Source organism: Oncorhynchus kisutch, linkage group LG29 (assembly GCF_002021735.2).
Source record: "Oncorhynchus kisutch isolate 150728-3 linkage group LG29, Okis_V2, whole genome shotgun sequence".
NCBI lineage: Eukaryota > Metazoa > Chordata > Actinopteri > Salmoniformes > Salmonidae > Oncorhynchus > Oncorhynchus kisutch.
In genome coordinates, this window is record NC_034202.2 from 38901916 (window position 1) to 38926627 (window position 24712).

A 24712-nucleotide genomic window follows, 5' to 3' on the forward strand; every position below is an offset into this window, starting at 1 on the left:
GCTTCTTTGAGAGAGATCAGACAGTTCTGTTCATCAAGGAAGTGCTTGATCCATCCAGAAAAACTAACTGTAGCTAAATATACGTACACATTTTTCTCTATTTCTCTATTTCTTTTCTGTATCCAAAACAAGTTCTTCTGAAACGTTAACCACCATACGACATCATTTTTCTTCAAACCTCAGTGGAAAAATGAATAAATGTAAAAGACAAATACAAACATGGAGTGTTGCATTAAAAGGTGTCCCATAGCTGGCTGCTGGTACAGGTTGACCCAGACTGTATCTAGAGGAGACACAGTCCTTGCTACTACGTAGAACTCTGATCCTCACAAAGGGTTAACTAGCATGTCGACCCTCTTCAGATCTACAGCTCTCCAATGTGTGTTCTGTTCAGTGAGAAGACGTTTGGAAAAGTCCCTTATGTTCTTCTTCTTCTTCTTCTTCTTCTTCACCTCTTCTGCTTTTCCTTGACCATCGGCCACCGGCCACTGTCCCCAGTCTCTCTATCTCTCCCCTGTCCCCAGTCTCTCTATCTCTCCCCTGTCCCCTGTCCCTCTATCTGTCCCCAGTCTCTCTATCTCTCCCCTGTCCCCTGTCCCCTGTCCCTCTATCTCTCCCCTGTCCCTCTATCTGTCCCCTGTCTCTCTATCTCTCCCCTGTCCCTCTATCTGTCCCCTGTCTCTCTATCTCTCCCCTGTCCCCTGTCTCTCTATCTCTCCCCTGTCCCCTGTCTCTCTATCTCTCCCCTGTCCCCAGTTCCTCTATCTCTCCCCTGTCCCCAGTTCCTCTATCTCTCCCCTGTCCCCAGTCCCTCTATCTCTCCCCTGTCCCCAGTCCCTCTATCTCTCCCCTGTCCCCAGTCCCTCTATCTCTCCCCTATTCCCTGTCCCTCTATCTCTCCCCTGTCCCCTGTCCCCAGTCCCTCTATCTCTCCCCTATTCCCTGTCCCTCTTCACCCCCCTCCCCTGTTCTGTTCTAGAAGGGGGAGATGGGGGGGGGGGGGGGAAAGACCACTCCCCTATCTCCTCTACTTTCCCTCCCCTACCTCTAAAGGAACAGTCCCAGCTGAGGAGAGAGAGACCACTCCCCTATCTCCTCTACTTTCCCTCCCCTACCTCTAAAGGAACAGTCCCAGCTGAGGAGAGAGACCACTCCCCTATCTCCTCTACTTTCCCTCCTCTACCTCTAAAGGAACAGTCCCAGCTGAGGAGAGAGAGACCACTCCCCTATCTCCTCTACTTTCCCTCCCCTACCTCTAAAGGAACAGTCCCAGCTGAGGAGAGAGAGACCACTCCCCTATCACCTCTACTTTCCCTCCCCTAAAAGAAGAGGAAGGGGGTGTACAACCCCAATCCTCTCCTCCTCCTCTTCTTCCCCTCATCCCCCCTTACTACTATTAAAAGGGGGAGTTAGGAGAATGTATCACCCCTCTTCTCCCATCTCCCCCCTCTCCCCACCTCTAAAAGGGGGCGTTAGGAGAACATATTTCCCCTCTCCCTACCTCTAAAAGGGGGAGTTAGGAGAACATATTGCCCCTCTCCCTACCTCTAAAAGGGGGAGTTAGGAGAACATATTGCCCCTCTCCCTACTTCTAAAAGGGGGAGTTAGGAGAACATATTGCCCCTCTCCCTACCTCTAAAAGGGGGAGTTAAGAGAACATATTGCCCCTCTCCCTACCTCTAAAAGGAGAACGAACAGTCCCAGCTGAGCTAAGAGAGATATCCTCATCGTCCAACGCCGGGGTGTGGCTGGTGGAGGGGTCAGGGTTAGGGACGGAGCCGAGGATAAAGGTCAGAAAGAGGGGGGCGAGGGTCGGGCTGGGGAGGCAGCTAGCCGGTTTTTCCATTGTTGTTGTTGTTGTTGTTGTTGTTGTTGTTGTTGTTGTCAACGGCAACGGCCGTGAGCTCACATCCTGGTTGCATCTTCGTCTGAGAACCTGCCCCTCCTTATCAAGAGCGGTGGCCTGAGGTAGAGGAGACACAGGAGAACCAATCAGAGATGCTGCTCATCAGAGATGCTGCTCATCAGAGATGCTGCTCATGCTCATCAGAGGGGAGTAGAGCAGGAGAGGAGAGGAGAGGAGAGGAGAGGAGAGGAGAGGAGAGGAGAGGAGAGGAGAGGAGAGGAGAGGAGAGGAGAGGAGAGGAGAGGAGAGGAGAGGAGAGGAGAGGAGAGGAGAGGAGAGGAGAGGAGAGGAGAGGAGAGGAGAGGAGAGGAGAGGAGAGGAAAGAGAGAGGGAGGACAGGAATGCCAGATGAGAGAAGAGGAGAAGAGAAGCACTAAACGACACAAGTCACAAGCTGATGGTGACAGACATGTGTAAACTCAAGTTTCAAGGAGCTACTGGAGAATTGGCAGTGACAGGTAGGTGCACTAGAAGAAAAAAGGAGCGCTCTCTCACACTTTCAACACCTCAACAGATACAGTATCCTTGGGTTGATCAAATCATTGTTCACTGTAGCCTACAGTTTGTTGAGAGTTAACATTTTGAGAGCGTTGCACTTTTCTACAGACAAAAGGTTAGTAACAGGACCACAAAGGGAAGATCAGCTGTAAACACGCTGAGTCACACACACACACACACACACACACACACACACACACACACACACACACACACACACACACACACACACACACACACACACACACACACACACACACACACACACACACACACACACACACACACACACACACACATACTCTAAACCCTACACACACCCAGCAGTGTGTGTGTGTGTGTGTGTGTGTGTGTGTGTGTGTGTGTGTGTGTGTGTGTGTGTGTGTGTGTGTGTGTGTGTGTGTGTAAACAAACAACACACACTTTCCTAGGACAGGAGGAGAAAATACCACAGACTGCATTATCAAGCAGGGGTGGTAGAAAGGCTGTGATGTCACTGGGAGTAACAGGTGGAAGGGGGAGGAGCAACAGTGACACCAAGCGACCCTATGAAAAAAAGCAGGAAGGGGGAGGGGGCATGGGTGGAGCTGACAAAGCACACAGAAGCCAGCAGCCAATCAGCATACTGTATGTGGAGACACAGGAAACAGAGGCAGAGGCAGGGAGGTTGTCGTGGCAACAGGTTATACCTTATCCAGTACATGGCCGGGTGCTGGTGGAAGTCCAACGACCCAGAGCGCTGCATGGAGAAGCTGTGGTCCAACTGCACAACAGGACAAAGAAACCAGTAACTTTTAAAACCAGTAGGACTTACAGAGAAACCAGAAATGCCTTTAAAACCAGTAGGACTTACAGAGAAACCAGTAATGACTTTAAAACCAGTAGGACTTACAGAGAAACCAGTAATGCCTTTAAAACCAGTAGGACTTACAGAGAAACCAGTAATACCTTTAAAACCAGTAGGACTTACAGAGAAACCAGTAATGCCTTTAAAACCAGTAGGACTTACAGAGAAACCAGTAATACCTTTAAAACCAGTACGACTTACAGAGAAACCAGTAATGCCTTTAAAACCAGTAGGACTTACAGAGAAACCAGTAATGACTTTAAAACCAGTAGGACTTACAGAGAAACCAGTAACGCCTTTAAAACCAGTAAGACTTACAGCTCAGTACAGTCAGCCTTAGAGCCAAAGACAAAGCCAATACAGTCTTAATGCCCAGTAAAAAAACAACTGAAAATAGTTTTGTATGTCTGCATTAGTCTGTTCGGGGCATACCGTGATGACTGACACTCCGGCGGTGGTGGCGTTAGATATAGGGCTGGTGTTGAAGTGTTTCTTTAGCTTCCCTGCTACTGACAGCTCCTGTTCATTCTCCGACACACCATCATCCTGCAGAGAGAGTGAAGAGAGGAGAGGAGAAAAAGGAAGGGGAGGAGGAGGAGGAGGAGAGAAGGAATGGGAGGAGGAGGAGGAGGAGGAGAGAAGGAATGGGAGGAGGAGGAGGAGGAGGAGAGAAGGAATGGGAGGAAGAGGAGGAGGAGGAGGAGGAGGAGGAGAGAAGGAATGGGAGGAGGAGGAGGAAGAGGAGAGAAGGAATGGGAGGAGGAGGAGGAGGAGGAGGAGAGAAGGAATGGGAGGAAGAGGAGGAGGAGGAGGAGGAGGAGAGAAGGAATGGGAGGAGGAGGAGGAAGAGGAGAGAAGGAATGGGAGGAGGAGGAGGAGGAGGAGGAGGAGGAGAGAAGGAATGGGAGGAAGAGGAGGAGGAGAGAAGGAATGGGAGGAGGAGGAGGAGGAGGAGGAGGAGAGAAGGAATGGGAGGAAGAGGAGGAGGAGGAGGAGGAGGAGAGAAGGAATGGGAGGAGGAGGAGGAGGAGGAGAGAAGGAATGGGAGGAAGAGGAGGAGGAGGAGGAGGAGGAGAGAAGGAATGGGAGGAAGAGGAGGAGGAGGAGGAGGAGGAGAGAAGGAATGGGAGGAGGAGGAGGAGGAGGAGAGAAGGAATGGGAGGTGGAGGAGGAGGAGGAGGAGGAGAGAAGGAATGGGAGGAAGAGGAGGAGGAGAGAAGGAATGGGAGGAGGAGGAGGAGGAGGAGGAGAGAAGGAATGGGAGGAAGAGGAGGAGGAGGAGGAGGAGGAGAGAAGGAATGGGAGGAGGAGGAGGAGGAGGAGAGAAGGAATGGGAGGAAGAGGAGGAGGAGGAGGAGAGAAGGAATGGGAGGAGGAGGAGGAGGAAGAGGAGAGAAGGAATGGGAGGAAGAGGAGGAGGAGGAGGAGGAGGAGGAGAGAAGGAATGGGAGGAGGAGGAGGAGGAAGAGGAGAGAAGGAATGGGAGGAAGAGGAGGAGGAGGAGGAGGAGGAGGAGAGAAGGAATGGGAGGAGGAGGAGGAGGAAGAGGAGAGAAGGAATGGGAGGAAGAGGAGGAGGAGGAGGAGGAGAGAAGGAATGGGAGGAAGTGGAGGAGGAAGAGGAGAGAAGGAATGGGAGGAGGAGGAGGAGGAGGAGGAAGAGGAGAGAAGGAATGGGAGGAGGAGGAGGAGGAGGAGGAGGAGGAGGAGGAGGAGGAGGAGGAGGAGGAGGAGGAGGAGGAGGAGGAGGAGGAGGAGAGAATGAATGGGAGGAGGAGGAGGAAAAGGAGAGAAGGAATGAGAGGAGGAGGAGGAGGAAGAGGAGAGAATGAATGGGAGGAGGAGAGGAGGAGGAGAGAAGGAATGGGAGGAGGAGGAGGAGGAGGAGAGAAGGAATGGGAGGAAGAGGAGGAAGAGGAGAGACGGTTTGAGAGGAGATGAAAAGTGAAGGTCTGGTTTAGAAGGAGAATTCCCTTCAAGCTGTATCCTATTTTCAAATAAAAACACCATTGACAGAAATATACTGTTCTACTGTTCTGTAGATGTAGAAGACAGTATGATGAGAGTCAGTGCAGGTCTACTGTTCTGTAGATGTAGAAGACAGTATATATGAGAGTCAGTGCAGGTCTATTGTTCTGTAGATGTAGAAGACAGTATATATATGAGAGTCCGTGCAGGTCTATTGTTCTGTAGATGTAGAAGACAGTATATATGAGAGTCAGTGCAGGTCTATTGTTCTGTAGATGTAGAAGACAGTATGATGAGAGTCAGTGCAGGTCTACTGTTCTGTAGATGTAGAAGACAGTATATATGAGAGTCAGTGCAGGTCTACTGTTCTGTAGATGTAGAAGACAGTATATATGAGAGTCAGTGCAGGTCTACTGTTCTGTAGATGTAGAAGACAGTATATATGAGAGTCAGTGCAGGTCTATTGTTCTGTAGATGTAGAAGACAGTATGATGAGAGTCAGTGCAGGTCTACTGTTCTGTAGATGTAGAAGACAGTATATATGAGAGTCAGTGCAGGTCTACTGTTCTGTAGATGTAGAAGACAGTATATATGAGAGTCAGTGCAGGTCTACTGTTCTGTAGATGTAGAAGACAGTATATATGAGAGTCAGTGCAGGTCTACTGTTCTGTAGATGTAGAAGACAGTATATATGAGAGTCAGTGCAGGTCTACTGTTCTGTAGATGTAGAAGACAGTATATATGAGAGTCAGTGCAGGTCTACTGTTCTGTAGATGAAGAAGACAGTATATATGAGAGTCAGTGCAGGTCTACTGTTCTGTAGATGTAGAAGACAGTATATATGAGAGTCAGTGCAGGTCTACTGTTCTGTAGATGTAGAAGACAGTATATATGAGAGTCAGTGCAGGTCTATTGTTCTGTAGATGTAGAAGACAGTATATATGAGAGTCAGTGCAGGTCTACTGTTCTGTAGATGTAGAAGACAGTATATATGAGAGTCAGTGCAGGTCTACTGTTCTGTAGATGTAGAAGACAGTATGATGAGAGTCAGTGCAGGTCTACTGTTCTGTAGATGTAGAAGACAGTATATATGAGAGTCAGTGCAGGTCTACTGTTCTGTAGATGTAGAAGACAGTATGATGAGAGTCAGTGCAGGTCTACTGTTCTGTAGATGTAGAAGACAGTATGATGAGAGTCAGTGCAGGTCTATTGTTCTGTAGATGTAGAAGACAGTATATATGAGAGTCAGTGCAGGTCTATTGTTCTGTAGATGTAGAAGACAGTATATATGAGAGTCAGTGCAGGTCTATTGTTCTGTAGATGTAGAAGACAGTATATATGAGAGTCAGTGCAGGTCTATTGTTCTGTAGATGTAGAAGACAGTATATATGAGAGTCAGTGCAGGTCTATTGTTCTGTAGATGTAGAAGACAGTATATATGAGAGTCAGTGCAGGTCTACTGTTCTGTAGACGTAGAAGACAGTATATATGGGAGTCAGTGCAGGTCTATTGTTCTGTAGATGTAGAAGACAGTATGATGAGAGTCAGTGCAGGTCTATTGTTCTGTAGATGTAGAAGACAGTATATATGAGAGTCAGTGCAGGTCTACTGTTCTGTAGATGTAGAAGACAGTATATATGAGAGTCAGTGCAGGTCTACTGTTCTGTAGATGTAGAAGACAGTATATATGAGAGTCAGTGCAGGTCTACTGTTCTGTAGATGTAGAAGACAGTATATATGAGAGTCAGTGCAGGTCTACTGTTCTGTAGATGTAGAAGACAGTATGATGAGAGTCAGTGCAGGTCTACTGTTCTGTAGATGTAGAAGACAGTATATATGAGAGTCAGTGCAGGTCTACTGTTCTGTAGATGTAGAAGACAGTATATATGAGAGTCAGTGCAGGTCTATTGTTCTGTAGATGTAGAAGACAGTATATATGAGAGTCAGTGCAGGTCTATTGTTCTGTAGATGTAGAAGACAGTATGATGAGAGTCAGTGCAGGTCTACTGTTCTGTAGATGTAGAAGACAGTATATATGAGAGTCAGTGCAGGTCTATTGTTCTGTAGATGTAGAAGACAGTATATATGAGAGTCAGTGCAGGTCTACTGTTCTGTAGATGTAGAAGACAGTATATATGAGAGTCAGTGCAGGTCTATTGTTCTGTAGATGTAGAAGACACTGAGAACAAAGAGGAAAGTTCGCCTGTGATGTTCTGTTTTTTACGATGTTAAAACCTAAATTGTTCACCTCAGGATGGTGAAACACAGGTACAGTATGTATAGGAGAGGAGAACTGCTCACACTGAACCAGGGTGATAGGAGGAGAGGAGAACTACTCACACTGAACCAGGGTGATATGAGGAGAGGAGAGGAGAACTACTCACACTGAACCAGGGTGATAGGATGAGAGGAGAGGAGAACTACTCACACTGAACCAGGGTGATATGAGGAGAGGAGAGGAGAACTACTCACACTGAACCAGGGTGATAGGAGGAGAGGAGAGGAGAACTACTCACACTGAACCAGGGTGATAGGAGGAGAGGAGAACTACTCACACTGAACCAGGGTGATAGGAGGAGAGGAGAACTACTCACACTGAACCAGGGTGATAGGAGGAGAGGAGAGGAGAACTACTCACACTGAACCAGGGTGATATGAGGAGAGGAGAACTACTCACACTGAACCAGGGTGATAGGAGGAGAGGAGAACTACTCACACTGAACCAGGGTGATAGGAGGAGAGGAGAGGAGAACTACTCACACTGAACCAGGGTGATAGGAGGAGAGGAGAGGAGAACTACTCACACTGAACCAGGGTGATAGGAGGAGAGGAGAGGAGAACTACTCACACTGAACCAGGGTTATAGGAGGAGAGGAGAGGAGAACTACTCACACTGAACCAGGGTTATAGGAGGAGAGGAGAACTACTCACACTGAACCAGGGTGATAGGAGGAGAGGAGAGGAGAACTACTCACACTGAACCAGGGTGATAGGAGGAGAGGAGAACTACTCACACTGAACCAGGGTGATAGGAGGAGAGGAGAGGAGAACTACTCACACTGAACCAGGGTGATATGAGGAGAGGAGAGGAGAACTACTCACACTGAACCAGGGTGATAGGAGGAGAGGAGAGGAGAACTACTCACACTGAACCAGGGTGATATGAGGAGAGGAGAGGAGAACAACTCACACTGAACCAGGGTGATAGGAGGAGAGGAGAGGAGAACTACTCACACTGAACCAGGGTGATAGGAGTAGAGGAGAGGAGAACTACTCACACTGAACCAGGGTCATAGGAGTGGAGGAGAACTACTCACACTGAACCAGGGTGATAGGAGGAGAGGAGAGGAGAACTACTCACACTGAACCAGGGTGATATGAGGAGAGGAGAGGAGAACTACTCACACTGAACCAGGGTGATAGGAGGAGAGGAGAACTAACCACATTAACCCAGGGTTATAGGAGGAGAGGAGAACTAACCACATTGACCCAGGGTGATAGAAGGAGAGGAGAGGAGAACTACTCACACTGAACCAGGGTTATAGGAGGAGAGGAGGGGAGAACTACTCACACTGAACCAGGGTTATAGGAGGAGAGGAGGGGAGAACTACTCACATTGACCCAGGGTTATAGGAGTAGAGGAGAACTACTCACATTGACCCAGGGTTATAGTTGGAGAGGAGAGGAGAACTACTCACACTGACCCAGGGTTATAGTTGGAGAGGAGAGGAGAACTACTCACACTGACCCATGGTTACAGGAGGAGAGGAGAATAACTCACATGGATCCATGGGTGGTCCAGAACCTGTTCTGCTGTGTATCTCTGATCCACCTCCACCTCCAACATGGACCTGATCAGCTCCTAAACACAACACAGAAGGGTTACACTCTCAATATATCTACTGTGTGTGTGTGTGTGTGTGTGTGTGTGTGTGTGTGTGTGTGTGTGTGTGTGTGTGTGTGTGTGTGTGTGTGTGTGTGTGTGTGTGTGTGTGTGTGTGTGTGTGTGTGTGCGTGCGTGTGTGTGTCTAACCTTGGCAGTCTCCGACACATTGTCCCAGTAGGGGAGAGGGAACTCCAGCTGTCCCATCAGGATCTGGTCAAATAACACTTCCTGGTCATCACTGCTACTGTATATATATATATATATACAGACACACACACACACACACGCACACACACACACACACACACACGCACGCGCACGCACACGCACGCACACACACACACACACACACACACACACACACACACACACACACACACACACACACAGTAAAATATATATATTTTTAAAGCTAAACATGTTATGTGGACTAGGTTCTCTATGTATGCTGTGGTCATGACTTTAATCTTAATTTAGGACACAATGAGTGTGTTTTCTTTGAAGGCATCTCAAGTTGAAAGATGCCTGTGTCTTTTCTCAGAGATTCAGTAATACTCCTTCTAACCACAGGAGGGAGGTATGGCACTAATAACACTCCCAACATGGATTCATCAAAATGTAAAACACCTAGCTTAGTTTGATGTCATATTAGATCAGAGGTGAATTGTAAACAAGAACGTGTATGTTTTTTTTCAGTTGGGGTGTCAGTGCTTTCTTACCCTCGGAAGGGAGGAAAGCCACACAGCAAGATGTAGTTTATAACTCCTGCTGCCCAGATATCTACCTTAATGCCATACCTAGAATACACAGAAAGAGAGAATAGACTGGTCAGAGAGAGAGAGAGAGAGAGAGAGAGAGAGAGAGAGAAACTATGTACAGACTCAGTGGGCATAGCCTTGTTATTGAGAAAGGCCGCCGTAGGCAGACATGGCTCTCAAGAGAAGACAGGCTATGTGCTCACTGCCCACAAAATGAGGTAGAAACTGAGCTGCACTTCCTAACCTCCTGCCAAATGTATGACCATATTAGAGACACATATTTCCCTCAGATTACACAGATCCACAAAGAAAATGTTCTCCCTCTGGTCTCCACTCACAGCCACAGCTGTTTATAGTCAGAGTTGGGTGACAAACGGTAATATAGCCACATACATATAACCTCAGCAAAAAAAGATATGTCCTCTCACTGTCAACTGTGTTTATTTTCAGCAAACCTTGTATGAACGTAACAAGATTCAACAACTGAGACATAAACTGAACAGGTTCCACAGACATGTGGAATAATGACCATATTAGAGACACATATTTCCCTCAGATTACACAGACCCACAAAGAATTAGAAAACAAAACCAATGTTGATTAACTCCCATGTCTACTGGGTGAAATTCCACAGTGTGCCATCACAGCAGCAAGATTTATGACCTGTTGCCATAAGAAAAGGGCAACCAGTGAAGAACAAACACCATTGTAAATACAACCCATATTTATGTTGATATATTCTCCCTTTTGTACTTTAACTATTTACACATTATTACAACACTACTTGTGAAAGTATTCACCTCCTTGACATTCTTCCTATTTTGTTGCCTTACAACCTGGAATTAAGATTTGTTTGTATCATTTGATTTACACAACATGTCTACCACTTTGAAGATGCAAAATATTTTTTGGGGTGAGATATTAAACTTGAGAGTGCATAACTATTCACCCCCCCCCCCCCCCCCCCCAATGTCAATACTTTGTAGAGCCACCTTTTGCTGCAATTACAGCTGCAAGTCTCTTGGGGAATGTCTCTATAAGCTTGGCACATCTAGCCACTAGGATTTTTGCCCATTCTTCAAGGCAAAACCAGCTCCTTCAAGTTGGATGGGTTCCGCTGGTGTACAGCCATACCAAGACATTTAAATGTTTCCCCTTAAACCACTCGAGTGTTGCTTTAGCAGTATGCTTAGGGTCATTGTCCTGCTGGAAGGTGAACCTCCGTCCCAGTCTTAAATCTCCGGAATCCTGAAACAGGTTTCCCTCAAGAATTTCCCTGTATTTTGCGCCATCCATCATTCATTCTATTCTGACCAGTTTCCCAGTCCATGCCGATGAAAAACATCCCCACAGCATGATGCTGCCACCACCATGCTTAACTGTGGGGATGGGTTCTCGGAGTGATGAGAGGTGTTGGATTTGCACCAGACATAGCGTTTTCTTTGATGGCCAAAAAGCAACATTTTTGTCTCATTTGACCAGAGTACCTTCTTCCATATGTTTGGGGAGTCTCCCACATGCCTGTTGACGAACAAACGTGTTTGTATAAAACAAAAATCTTTAAGCAATTGCTTTTTCTGGCCACTCTTCCGTAAAGCCCAGTGTACGGCTTAATGCCCTCCTTGCCTGGTCTCTGAGTTTTGGTGTGTGAGAGAGAGAGAGTGTGAGAGAGAGTGTGTGTGAGAGAGAGAGAGAGAGAGAGAGAGACAGAGAGAGAGAGAGAGAGAGAGAAAGAGAGAGGGGAGGGAAGGAAGGATAGAGAAAGAGAGGAGAGATTTGTAGAAAAGAGAGGAAGGAAAAACTCAAGGAAAGAGTGAGAGAGAGGGAGGATCAGGAGATATACTGTATACAAACCACACACACACACACACACACACACACACATGTTGTACGTACCCTGTCTCTGCGATGATCTCTGGTGCTACATATGTGGGTGTTCCACAGACGGTGTAGAGGGGTCCATCTACTACGGTGGCCAGACCAAAGTCCCCCAACTTCAGACTCTTACTGCCATCAACATGCTCATACACCTGGAGAGGTGGGGAGAGAGGAGAGAGGGGAGAGGGGAGGAAATGAGAGGTGAGGGAAGGTGAGAGGAGAGGAGACAACAGGAGAGGGACAAGAGATGAGAGGGGAGAGACGAGAGGGGAGGGGAGAGGGGAGAGGGGAGAAGAGAGAGGGGAGGGGAGAGGAGAGAGGAGAGAGGGGAGAGAGGAGAGAGGAGAGAGGGGAGAGAGGAGAGGGGAGGAGATGAGAGGGGAGAGGAGAGGAGAGGGGAGGATAGGAAAGGGCAGGGCAGGGGAGAGAGGGGAGGGGGAGGGAGAGGAGAGGAGAGAGGGGAGGAGATGAGAGGGGAGGGGAGAGGGGAGTGGAGAGGAGAAGGGAGGAGAGGAAAGGAAAGGGGAGAGAGGGGAGGGAGAGGGAGGGAGAGGAGATAGGTGAGAGAGGGAGGAGAGGAGAGAGGGGGAGAGAGGAGAGGGGAGGAGATGAGAGGGGAGAGGAAAGGGCAGGGAGAGAGGGGAGGGGGAGGGAGAGGAGAGGAGAGAGGTGAGAGTGGGGGGGGGAGAGGAGAGGAGAGAGGTGAGAGAGGGGAGTGGTTAGGGAGAGGAGAGGAGGAGAGGGGTGAGAGGAGAGGAGCGAGAGGGGAGTGGTGAGAGAGGAGAGGGGTTAGGGAGGGGAGAGAGCGAGAGAGAGGAGGTGAGAGAGGGGAGAGGTGAGGAGAGGAGAGGGGTTAGAATAACTGTGAGGAAGGGGTAGAGCTTAGCTGCCTAGAAATATAGTTTATTTCTATTACAATATATTTTCATATGGCCACTGTAACGCATCAAATACTTACAGTGAAATGTATTTATAGAACCGTACAATGTATGTAGCATGATTCAGTCATTTAGCTACTAAATGTAGGCATTCATTCTGACTGGTAAGATAAGTTAAAGGTTAAAGGTTAAAGGGCAACTCTGCCACTTTTACCATTTTAGTTGTTATTATTAAGTATTTATTTATGGCCTACACAGTTTTCGTGTAATTTTATGATTTAATGTCTTTTGACTGTTCAGTCATGTGCAAAACTGGAAATTGCTTCTCTGTGACGTTTTCAATTAGGATCTCTGAGGACGACAAATAAAACAATGATGGCCATCAAATTCAGCCATCTATACAACCCTGTCAGTAGTTTCTGATCGTATTCAGCCATCTATACAACCCTGTCAGTAGTTTCTAATCGTATTCAGCCATCTATACAACCCTGTCAGTAGTTTCTGATCGTATTCAGCCATCTATACAACCCTGTCAGTAGTTTCTGATTGTATTCAGCCATCTATACAACCCCGTCAGTAGTTTCTGATCGTATTCAGCCATCTATATAACCCTGTCAGTAGTTTCTGATCGTATTCAGCCATCTATACAACCCTGTCAGTAGTTTCTGATCGTATTCAGCCAACTATACAACCCTGTCAGTAGTTTCTGATCGTATTCAGCCATCTATACAACCCTGTCAGTAGTTTCTGATCGTATTCAGCCATCTATATAACCCTGTCAGTAGTTTCTGATCGTATTCAGCCATCTATACAACCCAGTCAGTAGTTTCTGATCGTATTCAGCCATCTATACAACCCCGTCTGTAGTTTCTGATCGTATTCAGCCATCTATACAACCCCGTCAGTAGTTTCTGATCGTATTCAGCCATCTATACAACCCCGTCAGTAGTTTCTGATCGTATTCAGCCATCTATACAACCCCGTCAGTAGTTTCTGATCGTATTCAGCCATCTATACAACCCCGTCAGTAGTTTCTGATCGTATTCAGCCATCTATACAACCCCGTCAGTAGTTTCTGATCGTATTCAGCCATCTATACAACCCCGTCTGTAGTTTCTGATCGTATTCAGCCATCTATACAACCCCGTCTGTAGTTTCTGATCGTATTCAGCCATCTATACAACCCCGTCAGTAGTTTCTGATCGTATTCAGCCATCTATACAACCCGTCTGTAGTTTCTGATCGTATTCTGATCCCTTTGTCTAATAACATCTGGAAATATTTAAAATAGACACTCGAAAACTACGTTCGCTGTCATCGTGGAAATGACCGGACGTGTAGTTTGGAGCCAATCAGCCACAGAGCCATGCCCCTGGAGCCAATCAGCCACAGAGCCACGCCCCTGGAGCCAATCAACCACAGAGCCACGCCCTTGGAGCAAATAAGCCGCAAAGCCACGCCCCTGGAGCCAATCAGCCGCAAGCCACGCCCCCAAGGTGCAGCATGGTGAGCGTGCATTTCTTTTATTGATAAATGTCGCCAACAAAACAAAGAACAATGAAACGACCGTGAAGCTTACTTAGGCTATACTATATATATAATGCCACTAACAAATACAACTACCCACACATACAAAAGGAAAAAAGGCTGCCTAAGTATGATTCCCAATCAGAGAGAACGATAGACAGCTGTCCCTGATTGAGAACCATACCTGGCCAAAACATAGAAACACAGAACATAGAGTTTCCCACCCGAGTCACACCCTGACCAACCAAACATAGAGAATAAAAAGATCTCTACGGTCAGGGTTTGACAGGGCGTGGCAACATCATGTTGTGGGGGTGCTTTGCTGCAGGGGGGAATGGTGCACTTCACAAAATGTGGATATATTGAAGCATCATCTCAAGACATCAGTCATGAAGTTAAAGCTTGGTCACAAATGGGTCTTCCAAATGGACAATGACCTCAAGCATTGTCGTGGCAGAATCAGAATTCTTTAGGTAACATTTATAAATAAGATGTTTTATTAATTTTCATAAGTATGCTTATGTGGGATAAGTTACTTGGGCCCAGAGAGGGGAGAGGTCGGGTTTGTCTTATCTGTGAATGTGTCTGTAAACTATTCCTAAACCATGTGAAGCGATGGTGTGATTAATGGGGAACCAGTTAGGTGGCTCCACAATGTCTGTGTGCCAGTCACATCTCTCTGTAAGCTTGTCCAGGTGGTGGTGTATTTGATATATGCCATTGGATGAGGTAATGTTTTTGGTTCTAAGTGGTACCAAGAACGAGATAGGAGCTTTGGTTTAGGAGACCAAACTGAACGATAATTTATAGCTAATGCTATAAATTAGGGGATACTCCTTTTTCTGGTCAAAGGTTATTTGTATAATGTTCCTAACATCTATTATTCGTCATGTTAGTTTTGATTGGTGTGTCTTGGCTATAAATGATACCAAGGACTGTTTTGTAAGCACTCTCAGAGTTCATTTATAGACACCGAATTGATCTGAGAGTCACAGGGTTGTGATGAAGCTCATATAATTAAAGATGGACGTTATGATAGCTCTTACTTGTGTGTGGTTTGCTCTCTCATGATTTGGTAATACAGTAAATTTCCATGACAGCATACTTCCAAAGTTGTGGCAAAATGGCTTAAGGACAACAAAGTCAAGGTATTGGAGTGGCCATCACAAAGCCCTGACCTCAATCCTATAGAACATTTGTGGGCAGAACTGAAAAAGCGTGTGCGAGCAAGGAGGCCTACAAACCTGACTCAGTTACACCAGCTCTGTCAGGAGGAATGGGCCAAAATTCATCCAACTTATCGTGGGAAGCTAGTGGAAGGCTACCCAAAACGTTTCACCCAAGTTAAACAATTTAAAGGCAATGCTACCAAATACTAATTGAGTGTATGTAAACTTCTGACCCACTGGGAATGTGATGAAAGGAATAAAAGCTGAAATAAATCATTCTCTCTACTATTTTTCTGACTTTTCATATTCTTAAAATAAAGTGGTGATCCTAACTGACCTAGGACAGGGAATTTATTTACTAGGATTAAATGTCAGGGATTGTGAAAAGTTTAAATGTAATTGGCTAAGGTGTATGTAAACTTCCGACTTCAACTGTATGCCTTAAAGGGGAAGTGTTGTATTTTGAGGCAGGCTAGAATAAGCTAGGTTACCAATGGGCAGAGGGTAGGATATATTTCAGAGGGTAGGATATAATTCAGAGGGTAGGATATATTTCAGAGGGTAGGATATATTTCAGAGGGTAGGATATATTTCAGAGGGTAGGATATATTTCAGAGGGTAGGATATATTTCAGAGGGTAGGATATATTTCAGAGGGTAGGGTATATTTCAGAGGGTAGGATATATTTCAGAGGGTAGGATACATTTCAGAGGGTAGGATATATTTCAGAGGGTAGGATACATTTCAGAGGGTAGGATATATTTTAGAGGGTAGGATATATTTCAGAGGGTAGGATACATTTTAGAGGGTAGGATATATTTTAGAGGGTAGAATATATTTCAGAGGGTAGGATATATTTTAGAGGGTAGGATATATTTCAGAGGGTAGGATACATTTCAGAGGGTAGGATATATTTCAGAGGGTAGGATATATTTCAGAGGGTAGGATATATTTCAGAGGGTAGGATATATTTCAGAGGGTAGAATATATTTCAGAGGGTAGGATACATTTCAGAGGGTGGGATATATTTTAGAGGGTAGGATATATTTCAGAGGGTAGGATACATTTCAGAGGGTAGGATATATTTTAGAGGGTAGGATATATTTTAGAGGGTAGGATATATTTCAGAGGGTAGGATATATTTCAGAGGGTAGGATATATTTTAGAGGGTAGGATATATTTCAGAGGGTAGGATACATTTCAGAGGGTAGGATATATTTTAGAGGGTAGGATATATTTCAGAGGGTAGGATATATTTCAGAGGGTAGGATATATTTCAGAGGGTAGGATATATTTCAGAGGGTAGGATATATTTCAGAGGGTAGGATACATTTCAGAGGGTAGGATATATTTTAGAGGGTAGGATATATTTCAGAGGGTAGGATACATTTCAGAGGGTAGGATATATTTTAGAGGGTAGGATATATTTCAGAGGGTAGGATATATTTCAGAGGGTAGGATATATTTCAGAGGGTAGGATATATTTCAGAGGGTAGGATATATTTTAGAGGGTAGGATATATTTTTGTCTGATTCGCTGTAATAATAATAAGGGTGTGTGAATTATAATGAATTTTCTGTTTTAAAGTGGTTTCTTGCATCATTCAACACAATAGACACACAATGTGTGTGTGTGTGTGTGTGTGTGTGCGTGCGTGCGTGCGTGCGTGCGTGCGTGTGTGTGTGTGTGTGTGCGTGCATGTGAAGAAAGTGTTGAGAAGTGCATAAAAGAGAGGGAGGGAGATGCGAAGATACCGATGTAGGATCTTAATTTGAGCCGATTTGCTACAGCAGGAAAATAGTCCTACAGCAACGGGAAATGTGAATCATAATTAACATGGAGGAGTTGATCCAAACTTTAGAAGCCTTTTTAAAACTCAAATACACTACAAGTTTGCAATTCTCAGAAACAAAAATAGGGATCAAATTAAGATCCTACATCTGTTAAGAGACAGACAGGAGGAGGGGGAACGACTGCATCAATGCAGGGGTGAGTCACTCCATCACTTCATCACTCGGAGAGAAAGAGAGTGTTTATATTTATGGATTTTATCTATTTTGTTATTCTAACTATTTGCACATCGTTTCAACACTGTATATAGACGTAATATGACATTTTGAAATGTCTTTATTCTTTTGGGTTTGTATTATTTACTGTACATTTTTTATAAATTGTTTATTTCACTTTTGTTTATTATCTATTTCACCTGCTTTGGTCATGTAAACAATAGGATTCCCATGTCAATAAAGGAGCCTTTTAAATGGAATGGAATTGTGTCATATTCAATGAGGTTTATCTATTAACAGTGATGCAGCAAACCCTTTCAGTGATGAGACTACTGACGATGCGATTACGGATCCCACAACACACTCTCTCACACTCTCACACTCTCACACACACTCTCACACTCTCACACACACACACACACACACACACTCTCTCTCACACACACACACTCTCTCTCACTACACACACTCACACTCACACTCACAACTCACACTCTCTCTCTCTCTCTCTCTCTCTCTCTCTCTCTCTCTCTCACTCACTCACACACTCTCTCTCACACACACACACACACACTCTCACACTCACACTCACTCTCTCTCTCTCTCTCTCTCTCTCTCTCTCACTCACTCACTCACTCACACACTCTCTCTCACTCACACTCACACACACACACACACCACACACACACACACACAACACACCACACACACACACACACACACTCACACTCACACTCACACTCACACTCACACTCACTCACACACTCTCTCTCACTCACACACACACACACACACACACACACACACACACACACACACACACACCACACACACACACACACCACACACACACACACACACACACAACACACCTATCTTACCAGTAGGTTTTCTGGTTTGATGTCTCTGTGTACGATTTGAGGCTGTGGAGGTATTTGATGGCGTTGGCCAGGTTGTACAGCATCCCGCTGGCGTCCCTCTCAGTGTATCTGTTAGTGGACGTGATGGCATCGAACAGATCGCCCCCCTGTGGACAACACAAAGAATTACATGTAACAATATTAATACAATCCCAATACCGTACCACAGTATGAGTCATAATAACCTTAAAACCTTGGGGTCAAACAGAGAAATGGGTCCAGTCGTTTTTTTCCACCATTTGTTTCCACATAGGGGATTTTGGAAACATTTAAAATAAGGCCTGTGTTTTGTGTAGGGTGTGTGCCTGACGTGACGTTTTGATTACTGTCTAAATCTCTCTGCGACAAGGTGACTTTTGTCAACAGGTAAACAACTTGTTTGCGTGTGAGTGTGAAGCAGAGTCCTGAGCAGTGTTCAGGGTTCAGGGTTCAGTGTTCAGGGTTCAGGGTTCAGGGTTCAGTGTTCAGGGTTCAGGGTTCAGGGTTCAGGGTTCAGGGTTCAGTGTTCAGTGTTCAGGGTTCAGGGTTCAGTGTTCAGGGTTCAGTGTTCAGGGTTCAGTGTTCAGGGTTCAGTGTTCAGGGTTCAGGGTTCAGGTTTCACGCCTTACAAAAATAAAGCTTACATAAACACATTACTATTATGAGTCACGGAGCAAAGTACCCGCATTCTTTTTTTTCAAATTTGGGTGAAATGTATTTCTTTATTTAACTGTCATTACAGTTATTTTCAGAATCATATCAGAATCATATCAGAATCATATCAGAATCATATCAGAATCATTTCAGAATCATATCAGAATCATATCAGAATCATATCAGAATCATATCAGAATCATTTCAGAATCATATCAGAATCATATCAGAATCATATCAGAATCATTTCAGAATCATATCAGAATCATATCAGAATCATATCAGAATCATATCTCTACCGGGCGTGTTTCCAGGATCCGATCTCGACTTGTTTCCTCCTCATTTAGTTCTCTAATGGGCTGAAATGTGGTAAATTGTGAATTTAAATGTTTTTTTTAAACTGTTGCACCTACAAATGTATTCAGTCCAAATGGATCTAATGGTCACCTGATGGACTCTGTAGCCTTGTTTTAATCTGACGTCTAGAGTTTATAGTGCGACTATAATGAATGCACAAGTGAAGCAGAAGCTTCAAATAGGGCCTGGTTTCACACAGACTGACACACACACTGAGACTCACAGGCTTAGCGACACACAGTCATTAAAATGAGAAAACTGTCAAGTCTCCTCTTGTAAACTGTGCTGCCTTCCTCAATCACTCACTTCTTCTGTCTCTCTGTATCTCTCTCTCTCTCTTTGCCTTCCTCTCTCTCTCTATATCTCACTCTCTCTCTTTGTCCCTGTGTTGTGAGGATTGACACCGGAGACAGAAAGCAGGTACAGGGAGAACATTGAATGAATAACGGACATAAACCAGGACAGGAACAGCGTCTGGACAGGGGACAAAGTAACAACATCAATGCTGACACAGGGAACAAACAGAGGAACAGACAGATAAAGGGGAGGCAATCAAATAGTGATGGAGTTCGGGTGGGTCAACTGAGGCGCAGGTGCAAGTAACGAAGGGGACAGGTGTGCGTAATGAAGGGGACAGGTGGCGTAACGAAGGGGACAGGTGAAAGTAACGAAGGGGACAGGTGGCGTAACGAAGGGGACAGGTGGGCGTAACGAAGGGGACAGGTGGGCGTAATGAAGGGGACAGGTGCAAGTAACGAAGGGGACAGGTGGGTGTAACGAAGGGGACAGGTGGGCGTAATGAAGGGGACAGGTGTACATAATAAAGGGGACAGGTGCAAGTAACGAAGGGGACAGGTGGGCGTAATGAAGGGGACCGGTGCAAGTAACGAAGGGGACAGGTGGGCGTAACGAAGGGGACAGGTGGACGTAATGAAGGGGACAGGTGTACGTAATAAAGGGGACAGGTGCAAGTAACGAAGGGGACAGGTGGGCGTAACGAAGGGGACAGGTGGGCGTAATGAAGGGGACAGGTGGGCGTAATGAAGGGGACAGGTGATAGTAACGAAGGGGACAGGTGGGCGTAATGAAGGGGACAGGTGTACGTAATAAAGGGGACAGGTGCAAGTAACGAAGGGGACAGGTGGGGCGTAACGAAGGGGACAGGTGGGCGTAACGAAGGGGACAGGTGCACATAACGAAGGGGACAGGTGTGTGTAATGAAGGGGACAGGTGTGTGTAATGAAGGGGACAGGTGCACGTAACAAAGGGGACAGGTGTGTGTAATGAAGGGGACAGGTGTGTGTAATGAAGGGGACAGGTGTATGTAATGAAGGGGACAGGTGTGTGTAATGAAGGGGACAGGTGCACGTAACGAAGGGGACAGGTGGCGTAACGAAGGGGACAGGTAAAATAACGAAGGGGACAGGTGCACATAACGAAGGGGACAGGTGCGTGTAATGAAGGGGACAGGTGTGTGTAATGAAGTGGACACGTGAACATAACGAAGGGGACAGGTGTGTGTAATGAAGGGGACAGGTGTGTGTAATGAAGGGGACAGGTGCACGTAACGAAGGGGACAGGTGTGTGTAATGAAGGGGACAGGTTATTCTTCAAGCTCTGTGAAGTTGGTTGTTGATCGTTGCTAGACAGCCATTTTCAAGTCTCGCCATAGATGTTCTAATTGATTTTAAGTCAAAACTATAACTGGGCCACTCAGGAAAATTCACTGTCTTCTTGTCAAGCAACTCCAGTGTATATTTTGCCTTGTGTTTTAAGTTATTGTCCTGCTGAAAGGTGAATTCATCTCCCAGTGTATTGTGGAAAGCAAACTGAACCAGGTTTTCCTCTAGGATTTGACCTGTGCTTTATCTCCACTACGTTTCTATTTATCCTACAAAACTTCCCAGTCCTTAACGATGACAAGCAGACCCATAACACGATGCAGCCACCACCATGGTTGAAAATATGAAGAGTGGTACTCAGTGATGTACTGTGGTACTTCGTATTCAGGGCAAAGTTAATTTCTTTGCCACAATTTCAATTTCGCTTTAATGCCTTTAATACCTTGTTATGCTTTGTTGTTTTGGAATATTATTATTAGGTAGCTTCCTTCATTTCACTCTGTCATTTAGGTTAGTATTGTAGAGAAACTACAATGGCGATCCATCCTCAGTTTTCTTCTATCACAGCCATTAAACTCTGTTACTGTTTTATAGTCCCCATTGCCCTCTCTCCTCTCCGACAACTGAGTTAGGAAGGACGCCTGTATCTTTGTAGTGACTGGGAGTATTAATACAACATCCAAAGTGTAATTAATAACTTCACCGTGTTCAAAGGGATATTTAATGTCTACTTACCCCATCTACCATTAGGTGTCCTTCTTTGTGAGACATTTGAAAACCTCCCTGGTTCTTTATGATTGAATCTGTGTTTGCAATTCACTGCTCGACTGTGGGGCTTTACAGATAATGTCCAGAGACGAGGTAGTCATTCAAACATCATGTTAAACACTATTACTGCACAAAGAGTGAATGAATGCAACTTATTGTGGGACCTGTTAATATTTACTCCTGAACTTATTTAGGCCATGACAAAGGGGCTGAATAATTATTGACTTGAGACATTTCAGCATTTCATTTTTTTATACATTTGTAAAAATGTCTAAAAACATAATTCCACTTTGACATTATGGGGGTATTGTGTGTAGACCAGTGACACAACATTCAGGGGTGTGGAGACTTTCTGAAGGAAACACAAACCCAAAGACACATTATGAACGAGATGCATCACTGGTCAGGAACTCAGTCGGGTTCTCAACTTATCGTTGAGAGTTAGAACAGTGGAATACGCAATGTCGCAATGTCGCAATTTCACAATTCCACAATTTCACAATGTCTAAATGTCTAAATGTCGCAATGTCTAAATGTCTAAATGTCTAAATGTCTAAATGTCGCAATGTCTAAATGTCTAAATGTTGCAATGTCTAAATGTCGCAGTGTCTAAATGTCTAAATGTTGCAATGTCTAAATGTCGCAGTGTCTAAATGTCGCAATGTCTAAATGTCGCAGTGTCTAAATGTCAAAATGTCGCAGTGTCTAAATGTCTAAATGTCGCAGTGTCTAAATGTCTAAATGTCGCAATGTCTAAATGCCGCAGTGTCTAAATGTCGCAGTGTCTAAATGTCGCAGTGTCTAAATGTCGCAATGTCTAAATTCCTAAATGTCGCAGTGTCTAAATGTCGCAATGTCTAAATGTCTAAATGCCGCAATGTCTCAATGTCGCAATGTCTAAATGTCGCAATGTCTAAATGTCTAAATGTTGCAATGTCTAAATTAGTTTGTGCATCAGCAGTTTTTCTCTTGTCTTGTCAGCCCAGGGGCCCTGACCTCCAGGGGGGGCCACATTGATAGTGTTATTCATTCTCACTCAGATATCAAACTAACATGACATGAGTCATGGCAAAATGTGGAGAATTGTAGGAAATGTGCTTTAAAAAAGCAAAAAATGTCTCTCTGCCCAATGGCAAAACGAGTAGAATTGCAGGAAATGTGTTACTAAAATGCACGATTTTTTCTCCGCCCCGTGGCAAAACGTGTAGAAGAGAGGCTGCCTGGATCTTTAATTTAAAGACCCTTTGCTCCCTTCGGTCTCAACGTAGACTTTGATCTGAAGCCATTCTTGTGATTATTGTGACTTTGGCTGATGTAGTCTAAATTAGTTTATGATCGTATGCTATCCGTTTGTTTTTTGTATGTCATTTTGAATATTTGAGAATTAACCAATGATATTAGGCCATACTTGACCATGATTACAGACACCTGCGTGTGTCTTTTGACACTATATAAACGAGTCACCCTGTTTGCGATTATGTCCAGATGAAGACAGCTTGCCTGTCGAAACGTTGGACATTACATTTTTGCATCTGAACTCTTAGTGTGGCTCTCCTTTATTTTCTAGTATTCTACTCCGCTAGCCAGGACCTCGCCTAAACAGGTGTGGATTTCTTTATTTTCTAGTATTCTACTCCTCTAGCCAGGACCTCGCCTAAACAGGTGTGGATTTCATTATTTTCTAGTATTCTACTCCGCTAGCCAGGACCTCGCCTAAACAGGTGTGGATTTCTTTATTTTCTAGTATTCTACTCCGCTAGCCAGGACCTCGCCTAAACAGGTGTGGATTTCTTTATTTTCTAGTATTCTACTCCGCTAGCCAGGACCTCGCCTAAACAGGTGTGGATTTCTTTATTTTCTAGTATTCTACTCCGCTAGCCAGGACCTCGCCTAAACAGTGTGGATTTCTTTATTTTCTAGTATTCTACTCCTCTAGCCAGGACCTCGCCTAAACAGGTGTGGATTTCTTTATTTTCTAGTATTCTACTCCTCTAGCCAGGACCCTCGCCTAAACAGGTGTGGATTTCTTTATTTTCTAGTATTCTACTCCTCTAGCCAGGACCTCGCCTAAACAGGTGTGGATTTCTTTATTTTCTAGTATTCTACTCCTCTAGCCAGGACCTCGCCTAAACAGGTGTGGATTTCTTTATTTTCTAGTATTCTACTCCGCTAGCCAGGACCCTCGCCTAAAACAGGTGTGGATTTCTTTATTTCTAGTATTCTACTCCTCTAGCCAGGACCTCACCTAAACAGGTGTGGATTTCTTTATTTCTAGTATTCTACTCCGCTAGCCAGGACCTCGCCTAAACAGTGTGGATTTCTTTATTTTCTAGTATTCTACTCCTCTAGCCAGGACCTCGCCTAAACAGGTGTGGATTTCTTTTTCCTCTAAAAAAAGTGTACAACTGCCAAAAGAACACGATTTAAAACGGCAACAATTCCTCTCTGTCATATCATTTATTAAAACGTTGCCATTAAGACCTCTCTGTCATATGGCAAAATGTGTAGAATTGACTTTATTAAAACATACATTTTCTCTCTGCCATTAAGAGGGTGACCACAATATTTTTTTGGGGACTGCTTGGTGGTGGTGGGGCCCCCCAACCAAATATTGCTTAGGGCCCCAAAAAGACTAGAGCCGTCCCTGCACTAGTGGAAATACACCAGTAAATGTGTTTCGCTTTGTTCTTTAATTCTTAGTGTTTTATTGTACTTGGGTTCCTTGAATGGCATCTGAAATTCAACACCCTCCACCCCGCTCCACCCCCCCATTGCCTACCTTCACTAGCTCCATAACCAGGTAGAGCTCACTGTAGGTGTCCATCTCCTCGATCAGCAGGACAATGTTGGGGTGTTTCACCCTCCTCAGGATGGCTACCTCGTTCTGGATCATATGCTCCTGATGGTGGGGAGGAGGAGGAGGAGGAGGAGGGGAGGAGGAGGAGGAGAGAGGAGAGAGGAGGATGAGCAGGAGGAGGAGCAGGAGGAAGAGGAGGAGTCCACCCCCTCACATCACCCTGACCACACCCTCACTTCCCTGCCCCCCCCTCACATCACCCTGACCACACCATCACTTCCCTGCCCCCCCCCCC

General features: G+C 45.2%; 1 pseudogene; it reads right to left on the bottom strand.

Annotated features, from left to right (window-relative positions):
• Positions 1 to 983: 983 nt before the first annotated feature.
• Positions 984 to 24515, bottom strand: LOC109873924 (serine/threonine-protein kinase DCLK1-like; annotated as a pseudogene).
• Between the last annotated feature and the right edge of the window lie 197 nt (positions 24516 to 24712).